General features: G+C 36.4%; 1 long non-coding RNA gene across 2 annotated transcripts; it reads right to left on the bottom strand.

The window, feature by feature from the left end:
• Positions 1-893: 893 nt before the first annotated feature.
• Positions 894-7,346, bottom strand: LOC124870522. Of its 2 annotated transcripts, none has more exons than XR_007038795.1 (5): positions 7,296-7,346; positions 2,475-3,397; positions 2,201-2,362; positions 2,021-2,113; positions 894-1,476 (listed from the first exon to the last, which is right to left on the bottom strand). It is a non-coding gene; the product is annotated as an uncharacterized LOC124870522 (long non-coding RNA). The 2 variants fall into 2 exon arrangements; XR_007038794.1 differs by lacking the exon at positions 7,296-7,346 and adding an exon at positions 4,690-4,794.
• Between the last annotated feature and the right edge of the window lie 3,940 nt (positions 7,347-11,286).

Genomic DNA, 11,286 nt, shown 5'->3' with positions numbered 1-11,286 from the left:
TCCTTTTACATAGTTCTCCATAAACTTTACCTCCCATTCTAAGTCAATTAGTTTACTTTGTTTCTTCCCCATTATGTTTTATGTTAGTTTAATTGTAGTATAAATGTCCCAGATAAAAGGTCACTGGCATGAGACTTTAAGGAGAGGACATTAACACGCCCTTCTACTGCGACTAATTCGCAGCGGTGTTAATTTTCTGGAATGAAATCCGACCTGAATCTCCAAAGTCACCAGTACGTAGTTTTAATCTGGGCAAAAGAAAACACAGGACTAGCAGAATCCTGCTGATTCTATTAAAATGCTTAGTCCTCCATACACACACAACACAGTCACACAGAATAAATCTTTCTATACTGCTTACCTCTTTACGTTACTTTAACTCGTGTTTATAAGGCAGCAATTGAACTTGAATTTGAAATTCCAGTTAACTACCATTTTCTATTTTCATTACTGGTCTGAACTTATAATGGCAAGCTTAGCAGATTCCTAAGAAAACACTGAATTCAACTATCACAAATAACGAAACTTCAAAAAACATTTTTACATAATTTATTTGAATACCACCTTCATTTACAACTTACTTCTGTTTGTACAGAAAATTATTAAAATATATGAGGCCTATCTGGAAAAGTAAACAAAATTGAACCATGGGGATGAAGAACCTGCCATGTTGTAGTCAGTACTTGTCTGACTAATAAAAGAAACGTATATATCTAAATATATTTATATAAATAGAAATATATATATATCTATATATATAGATCTAATATCTATATATCTATATATATATATATATATATATATATATATATATATATATATATATATATATATATATATATATATGTCTATATATATATAGATAGATATTATATCTCCATGAATTTCTTTTTTAATGTACCAAATACATGAACAGTTTGGTTTTTTGAACATTTTGAAAATGTGATGAAAAATCATATGACTGAATAGAACTGTCTCCTACCATTCAAAAACAGTTTCAACTGTGCAGAGTTTGCCAACATTTTAAAGTGCATTGAACTTTTAAATAACATACAACATACAAAATAAAGCAAGTCTGTCTGAAGAAAGAAAACTTACTATAACTTATTAGTCAAACAAAATTAAGACTGTCAGCGCAGACAGATGTTACAGTTTGTACCTCAGTATTTTGTTCCTTAGTCCATGGACTCTGGCTGAAGCTTGGTCTGGTTTGATCTTCATAACTACTCTCTGAAGAAACTCAAATGTATACTTCATAGCATACGGATACTCAAGATTCATGCAATAGATTACACCCATAAGCAATGAAAATGCAACTACAACATCTTTAATTTTGTGAAGAACAATGGTCTCATCAACAATAACTGCCACATCAAAGACCTCGCGTGGGATAGCACCTGGTTCACCACTCTCACAACCTATCAGGAGGCCAAGTTGCATCCCCTTCATGGCTTCTTCCAGAATCTCAATGTGAACCTGGGGAAACCAGAAATAATGTGTAACCATTTTTGTCAGCAACTACAAGACACCATTACCTCAAGGTCTATATACAGAGCTGTGAAGTTGTAAAGCTGTGTTGATCTAAAGTCCTCGTCATATAAAGTGGTGTGAAAAATCCTTCCTGATTTCTTATTCGGGTGGGGGGGCTCTTGGACTAATATTTACGTTTGTTTGATGTAACACTTAAGTGTGACAAACATGCAAGAAAAAAAGTAAGAAATCAGGAAGGGGGCAAGCACTTTTTCACGCCACTGTATGTATATTTGCTTCATCTCAAATCTGTTATCATTGTTTCTGGGATTGCAATATGCTCTGTTTATACAAACTAAGCATGCTGTGAGCCATTTACAACAGGTAAAACACTGACTGCAATATAAATGCACCACTCTAGCCTCTGCAAACGTGTATGAGCAAGCATACACACAGCTCCTCTGCAAAATAATAAAATAATTTGAAAAAAATGAAACTGACAGTGTATATACACACACAGTTCTGCATTTTACATTTTCTATACCCTTACATCACATATCCTGATGACATTTCCTGGATCTTCGCCTGATATGTATTGTGGCAGACCAAGTAGAGCAGCAGCCCTTCTCCTCTCAGTTGTGTCCTACAACACAAAAAAGCTTGCTGTAAAATCAAAAGCTTAAAAGAAGGAATGGTGTCTACATTTCTAGTCATCCGTTTATCCACTTACATCCCTCATAAGGCAGTCCAAAATGCGTTTAAGGGCCTGCTTCTTTCCAGACCTCGCTGCTGATTTGTATAATTCTAGCAGTCTTGGGACCAAGCTGTCAAGCCCATCAAGAAAAGACTGCAGAAGATCAGTGTTGACAATTCTTTTGAATTCTGCCTTTATCTGAGGAGTAAACAAAATATAATTCAACACATTTCTCAACAGGACACAGTACACTGTGGGAGACATACGAATTACGTCTATTTGTGCAACTACTCCACAGTTGTTCAGTTACCTGTCTCTCATTGAACAGAGCTGGCCATCGGGAAAGGACCTCTGCGATGAGTGGTTGATCTCCAACAATCTCTTTTCTACGTTGGGAAAACCATCAGATCCTCTACGAATTGGTGATCAGGATCTTTTTTCCGCATTTCAGACTCCATTATTTTCCGTTTCTCCTCCATGTTTTCAAGATTTTGTCCTTCTGGTGGATCAGGACAGTAGTTCACCTCCCCCTTCTTTGACCTCTTGACATTTTGTCCTTTCAAACCTTCTCCTTTTCTTTTGTTTATGACCACTTCAGAACATCCTGCTGCACTTAACTTTTGCCGGTAGTTTCCAAGTTTAAACTTCAGGCTGTGAAACCATGAGTACCACCCCTTTTCAGAACCTGGATCTCGCAGACAGGGATGCTTCTCTACCAGTGCTCTGGCCACTCTTTCATAGTGCTGCCTCTCAGGATACACACTGATTTTTGACATGATGTCTGCAAGTGTGTCAAGGATGTCAGTTTTTAAACCTTTGGAAATAACCATCACAGATCCATCTTTAGTGTATCTATTATTTGCCTCATTTAATTGCAGTTCCACATCATGTGAAAAATGGGGAATTGGGAAGGGATCAGGCCATTCAACAATATCCCCACTACTGACAGAAGGAAGGCTGCATGTGTCCAGAGTAGAATCTGAAGAGTCATCTGCTGTGAATATTACTTTTACAGTCGCTCGCTCCTTAGGAAGGTCTTTGATGTCTGTTAGGTTGCACAACTGATTGTTGAAATCTGGATCCTCAAACTGTAAGATAAATCCCCCTCTCAGACCAAGGCTGGTTTGCAGTACCTGGTTCAGTTCCTCAATGTTTCCAGGGATGTCCTAAACTGCAAGACGTCTGATCTCTTTTTCGGACACAATGACTCGCAGAAGCATTGTGGTCTTTGACCTAAAAATAGGAGCAAAGAAAGCATTAGAAGTGTAAAAATATCAGTAGAAACAATGGGTTACCCCACCCCCAATACATCACAAAGCCCTGGCCCTGAATACAAACAAACTTTTACCAGTGAGGGGTAGTTTGTATGAGGCTGCCAGATGCTGAAGCGTGTACTTTAACAGGACACGTGCCTCACAAGATGAGATTAATTAAGTTGTAAGAGAGATGATAGTTCCACTTGATTTTTTTAAGGAATTCTCAGTAAAAGGAGAGCTGGACTTATTCTGTTATAAGCTGATTTAATGGTATTTACAATTATTAATCTAAGTAACTTGTAGAAAATAACTCAGTATTTTAATATTTAATTCAAGAAGTGTGCATCTAGAAAAACAATTGAGCAATTCACTGCTTTAACATTTACAAACTACAGCTTTAGTTTCATTTACTTCTTGAAATTTCAAATTGACTGAATGTAAGATGCAAAGGAGCTGAAAAAGTCTTATTTTCAAGTATTGCACCCTGAGAAAGAGACTGAAATAAAGAGCAAATTAACATGTTATTTTAAACATTTCAGACAGTCAGTCTTTACATAAATAAAATGTCTGGCACTGCTGTTATAAATTACATTGTATCTTACAATTTCCCCAAATAAAAGGACTGAACATGTATCTATGATTCTGATAAGACGCAGTCATACAAATTAGGGTAAGCAACTGGATTTTTATTTTACAAGCTGCAATATGACCTACTGCAATTTTATGATCATGGGTGCTGAAATTTTTCATAAAGACAAAATGTGTCCCTATACAGTTCCACATGTAATACTGTCATATTTCATGGATGTTTGCCTAAAATGTATATTTTAGAGACTGAAAATTGTTTGGTGGAGTTCAGCACATTGTATTTTCTTTTAAAATTAGAGCTGCAAAAATTGTTATCCCAAACAGAAATCTTCTACTTACTGTATCAATCAACATTATTGCAATTAGTTATTTTCAAAACTGCTTAACCCTGTTATTTGTGTTGGTATGGTAAGGTAAGTTTATTTATATAGCGCTTTTCAGTAACAAGACATTCAAAGCGTTGTACATGACAAAAAAAACATTACGGTCACAGTGAAAAACGGACAATAACACAAACATAGTACATCTCAGTTACAGTGGCATAAAAATAGCGAAACAGCCAAGGAGCACAGTGGAATGAAATAGCTAAGTCCTCTAGGGGGAAGGAAATAGTTTTGGTCTAGTTTTTCCTTAATATTCGCTACATTTCAGTTAAATCTAAGATAAATGTTAACTACTTACAGTTTATTTCAGTAAGAAGGTCTTGGGAGTGACCAGAAAACAGCCTCGAATAAAGTATGACACCAGCGGCATGTAGTCATTAAGATCCTCTGGTTTCACCAACAGACACTCAACAGTAGTTTTCTTCACAAGTTGTACATAGTATGCTGTAAAAGGTTCAACAATGAAGCCAACTTGATCAGCCAACACAATGCATATTTCCAAGATTCTTCTGAAATCAGGCAGTCCACTTGTACTCCCAGCTAAAACAATCATTCCTTTTGAAAACTTTGTTCCATTTAGAAAAACATGTGGGGTCAGTCCTACTGAGTGAACATTTGTGAATCTTTTCAAAATAGCTTGTCTTGCAGCAGCATCTATGACTTGGAGGGACACATAAGTGACCTTTGCAGTCTCAGTCTCTGGCTTAAAAATGGTTGGCATTTCAAGATAATGCGCCAACATAAGCTGGTGCCTTGAGGCAAGGGTAAGCAGAATATTTTTAAAGTTGTTGACATCCCGAACAGTCTTTTTAAAGAAAGAGTGTTTTGCCTCAAACCTGATTGTCCAACACTCAGTTGGAGGTCCAAACTTTTGAATAAGGTAGGGATAATGTTCAATGAAGTGATGTTTGGGACGCAACTTGTTTTCTGGGAAATTTGACTGAAGCAGCTGTCTGTGGTCAGATATTTTTGCTTGTAAATAACACAGTGAGTCTGAAGTAAAATATGGAGTTGACAATAATTCCACCAAGTCTTTGAGCTCAAGGACTAATTCCCAAGTCTGATCCCCTTCTGGAATACGATGACCAATAATAAGAGGAAGAAAACGCACAAGACTCCAGTTTTCATGTCCATTTCCACCAAGGGTTCTATTCCGCTGGAAAGTTGATGGAACTTTCTGAGGGCAGTTAGTCTTGTCCGAGAACTTTAAAGGAAATCCTTGTATTTCACTGTTAAGTTCCTCCAATGTGAAATACTTCTTAGAAATGAAATCTGCAAGGCACAGACTTAACTCTATAGGTACAATGCCTTCTAGGACATCATGTAAGAAGTCTGGTGGAAATCCTTGGGATGCATGAAAACCTGTCAATCTATTAAGAGGACATTCTCGTTTCACACCGTCAACAGATAGAAGTTCACTCTGCTTGAGTACATTTACAGCTTCATCATGCTATTCGGGTGTTCGTAAAACAAAGTTTCCATTTCTGACATCACAAGTCTGTACATCTTCCCGATTACCCAGACAAAATCTACAAAATTTGTCCACATTAAAGGATTCTTGAAATCCCCCTAGGGAGTGTGCAGCTAAATTGTCTGCAGCCACAAACAAAATGGTGCCTTTCACGTTACAACCAAGTTTCTCAACAAATACACCAACTGTTTCTAGATAGAGAATATCCTGTATCAGTGGCTCCAAAATGCTATCATAGCCATAAATCTTGACATGCTCAGTCCTGCACAGTAAAGCTAGGTAGATTGATGACAGTGATGACCTGTATCTTCTTGGCAAATTTGCAGGAACCCAATATACACCACAGACTTTGTGTTTTTTTCTGGATGTGCCCAAAGGGTTACAAATTTCAAAATCATCAATGTACAAAACTATGCATAATCTAATATCTGCATGTGAAATAATTTAATTTTTTTTAAAGTAGTCACCATCAAGACATGACCTGTATTGTTCAGACTGTTCAACTGGTCTGTCTAACCTTAATTCATGAAGTACCTCATCTCTTTTGAGAATTTCAGCAAGTACTTTTACAACAGGAACATAAACAAAAGTATGAGACCTTTTATGTCGGCTCAAAATATATTCTACAGGTTCAATGACAGTAAATTTCTTTCTATAAAACGACTGCCTTTTGAATTGTGTACCAAGAGGCCCTTCTCTTGAAAGTAAAGACAGTGGATTTGCAGTTTGTAATGTTTCAGTCAATGATGCTGCCAATTCCTCAGATGCACAATTATGCTCCTTCAAAATATTTTCTATTGTGTGTCTTGTAATTTGTTCTGCACATTTGCCAACATCAAATAATTCATCAACAATTTCTTGAATTGCTGACTGTGACACATGAAGTACTGCTTGCAGACGAACTAAAAGTGACGCAAGCCGGCGCTGAACTGAACTATGCGCTAAATAAAGTTCAGATTCAGGGAACAATAAATCTGATGACAATGAATTAGATAAGTCTTCCTCCTCATCATTTACAGAGTCTTTAGTGCAACACTGTATAACCAGATCAGATTTAAAATCAACAAATGTAGCAGTGTGATGATATCGACTCTTGTGGGCAGTAAAAGTTGAGAATACCCTTGACTTGAAAGAACACCCCACAAATGGACAATTTACAGTCTCTTGGGTCCTCAAATGTCTCTTTAAATGAAGAAAATATTGTTTAATGTTTGTTGCTGCTGAAAAAGTGCAAAGCTCACAACGTAGTTTAGCAACTAAATTTAATCCTTTTTTATGTTCTTTGATATGTTTAGCAAATTCCATGTGTGAATGGAGCAAAGTTAGACAGTTGGGGTAAATGCAACTCAAGCCCCGCCTTCCACGTTCATGACTTCTTTTGTAATGGCTTACTATTGTTCTTTCATTGTAAGTAGCAAAACTGCAGAACTTACAACTCCACTTCATCCACAGTTGTAGCCAAAGTTCAATGATCAAACTGCATCTAGAACACAGAAAATAATTTATTAGAAAGAGCGTGGTATAAAACCCATCAATAAATTGACTTGACATGTTGACCAGATGTAAATCTAGTAGTACAACCAAATTTCTCAGAAATAATAAGAGAAAGGTGAGGAACAGGATATTTTTCAGTTCCTAATATAATAGACATCTCTATTTGTGGCTGACATCATAGGCCCTTCTGTTATATCAGATCTTAATAACAATTTAGAAAATCACATAAGCTGAAATTTGGAAATAGAGCAAACTATTTTAATTAAAAAACGTTTTTAACCACATATTACAAAAAAGCTGAACAAAAGTAAGTTTTATGCACATAGCATAACTGCAAATTTAGCCTTTATGAAACAGTTTATATAACTACGCTAGAATGAGTATGTGTGAAAGATACATTTGTTGAAACATCCACACGACAACATTTTTAGTGCAATCTCTGTGCACAAATCCTACTCTGGAACCAGTTTTAAAAACGTGCCGTTTTCAGAAAAAAAGCGCGCTGCTGTGGTGTACACGAACAGTAGAAACGCAACATTATTCAGTTTACACCCTTAAAACTTCGTGTTCAAAGGATATAAATGGCACCTTTATCTTCTGCTCCATTCTCGAACGTGTGCCCGCTATGCGCGGGAATGTACAGCTCACCTCTGAAAGCAAGGCTTATGTATGCTAGTAACTACAGTATGTCACGAGATTAAAGAAAATGTAATAACACGCATGAAAAATCAGTTTAGAAATAAAGCCTAGTCCCCAAAAGTCCCTTCAGAATCTAGTTTACTCCCCAAATGCCATACATGCTCTTCTGTAAGACTGAAATCTTTAAGCTAGGTTCACCTCATTTAACCTTACTGGCACTAACTATTTTTTTGTAGAAGTATTATGTGTCACATATCAATGTCACATGTGACGAAATTAATTTCTTTATATCCAATTTACAACCTAGGTTGGACTAAAATTCGAACAAATGTAACGACTTACCTTACTGCCTACTCTTTGTAGCATCTGTAGATGCTACAAAGGTAGGCTATACTTTCCTTTTTCTGAACGAAATGATTCTGTTTAATCTAATCTATTTGCTTTTATCTTGTTTTACTCCTTAATAAGCTGGTACACAGCAAGACTGCAATGTCATTTATTTTTGTCTTCTTTGTATAAAATAATAATGGAAATAACAATGTACAAATGTGATTATGTGTTGTGAAATGAAGATGGTGAAAGAAAGAAAAATGCTGGTTTCACTACCCAAGTTTGTGATTTCTTGTTTGTGTTAATTTGTTGTACTGGGATGATTGTATGATCAAATTATTTTCAGGCTTTGCCGGTCACAATACTCAGGATTTCTCTGGAAAGGTTGATGAAGAGTCGTCCCACTATATTGCCTGATGATGTGAGCGATAACCCTAAACATTTATTTTTCTCCTAGGTGAAGAAGGCCTGAAAAGGTGGCTGGGACCAGCCTGACAAATGGGTCCATTGACACGTTATTAATTAGGACATAAGATCTCTGGGGTTCAGGAACAATAGGAATCAAAAGATTGTGTTTGAGGGTTGAAAACCTGTGGTTGAGAAGAGTGCGACAGGAATGAATGAAGGCCCAAGGTATGAATGATGAATGATGTGGGCCACATGAGTGAAAGGTTCATGAATCGAATGATATGTTTTAGTTTCTGTGAGCTCATTATTTGTTTTGGGTTTTGATTCATAGTCATGTTCAGACAACTAATGAACATTTTGGAGTGCACCAAGTTTTGTTTTTCATTAGTTTTTCTCTAATGTTGATGTTCCCTATATGTGTTCAGATGCTCGCAAGTTGGAACAATTTTCTGGGTTTTAATTCCAGAGGGTGAAAACTGAAATGTCTTATGAATTTTCTTGAGGTGAAATTGGATCTAAATTCTCTTTGAGATGGGAACAGAACCAAATAGAACCTGTCATTCTGCCATAGGGTTCTGGTTGAATAATTTGATGGTAAAGGATTTGGCAGCAAACTTCCTTAAGAGGGGAGGCAGAAGCCGGCATGTGTTGTGTGTCTTAAGTGTTTGTCTAAATTTCTGTTTCAATGTTTGTCTGACTAACCTTTAGACTTCAGAGAAAACAAAAAGAAATAATAATCATAGGATTGAAAAAATGTAAATGGATAAATTGGGTAAAAAAGGATTGTATTGTGATCAAATGTTTAACAGGAATGAATAACTAAATAATGGTATGATTAAGGTTGTACAGAATATGCAAATTACTTTTATCTAGTGTTGGGGGTAGAGGTTACGGGGATGGACCCTAAAGGTCTAATTTAGGTAGATATAATCAAATTATCAATGCGCTTGAAAAGTAGGTGTCCAAAACACTGGACACCTTCATGGTAAATGATGCAAATACTTTGTTCTGGGGATGATTTAAAAAAATTATTATGGAAAATTATGGTTTGAACAAATCTAACTTTGGCTACAAGTTAACGAACGATAAATTAGCAACTAACTGGGTTACAATATAGATATGATTTTTGGTTAAAGGTGAGAAGATGACTATTATATTATCTACATATAAGATTTTCATGAAAACAGGTACTGGAACATTTCTTGTTCCCAACAAGCCCTAAAGGAAACTTTTATTGATTTTATGGGTTCTGACAACAGAGCGAAAGGATGTAGAGATGTGCTTGACACTTTCACCAGGTCGGCTGAGAGAGCTAATCACACAATCAAAAAACGATTGGCTAAAGTAATACAAAAACGAAGTGTGCTGAAGATGCGCTGCCCTTGGTGATGTTTTACATCAGATCATCCCCCACTGAGCTCATGGGTTTAACTGACAGGAAGAACCATGCCCTGACCTTTCACCTCCTAACTTCAGTCGGGGTGTGCACCCAGTCTGGATTCGCAGAGAGAGCAACTGACATGTTCAAAGATTTTAATCTGCTGTGAAGTTTTTGTCTCATAACACACAGGAGGCTCTAACCAAAGAACCAACAGGAGAAACAAATGAAGCTCTGGATGAGAGCAAAACTAAGGTCAGCAGATCATATAGCAGGAAGGGAGAGACGTCCTCCAAAGGAAACCTCAGAGAAAGCACCTGAGGGAGAACATATGAATAGGTTTGATTGGATATCTTTTGACTTTACATTTCGTTTCCAGCTAACACATAAAAAAAATTTACTTGTGAAACTAAATTAATTTATTCCATTAACCATAACGTCATAAGGTAAGATTAACTCAACTTTTTGCTTTCAACTAACAAAATACAATTATGTGGAACCTGTTTCATACATTTTGAGTGGGCTGGGTTACTTCAACAGAGGGAACGTGATAAAGAAATAAACAATACAAATTCTATTTGTTGGGTTAAAGCTTGAAGGAGTATGTCCTGGTAAATTTGAAATATGGTCACAAAATCAAACATTACAGGGGAGAAGGATTTCTAAAGTAAAACTGTGTGAATAATCAACAAACAAATGTTTACTTCTGTGAATGTGGGAAATTGTGGAATAAATTGCATGAAGGGTTAAAGGAGTGTATAAGTACTTAATCAATTCAAATAATTTCATGAATAGAAATTATAACTTCCTATGTGCTTCTGAGTTATTTATTTATAGATGATGATGTTTGTAACTTAGATTGTAAATTAACCTGATACAAGGCCTTGAACGTTTACTTGCTGCTGAACAGAACTGATTTATGGGTAATAATTGCTTTGGGGGAGACTACCTATTGGCTGGACAGGAAAGATATGCCCTGGTTTCCCTCTCCATCCAGGACGCCCTGACAACGATTGGCCTACTTCATTAGGGGGAACCTTTCAGAAAATGTGTTTTTGAATTTGACATGTCTGCTAGAATACAAACTGCTTCCTCTTAGAACCGATTCTAATCTTTTAAATGACTTCAAGGCAAAACAGGAGAGACATCTACTGACCAACAGGTCTGTAGATGAT

Source organism: Girardinichthys multiradiatus, chromosome 6 (genome assembly GCF_021462225.1).
Source record: "Girardinichthys multiradiatus isolate DD_20200921_A chromosome 6, DD_fGirMul_XY1, whole genome shotgun sequence".
NCBI lineage: Eukaryota > Metazoa > Chordata > Actinopteri > Cyprinodontiformes > Goodeidae > Girardinichthys > Girardinichthys multiradiatus.
Note: the sequence above shows the minus strand (reverse complement) of the source record. Positions and strands in the feature narration are given on the sequence as shown.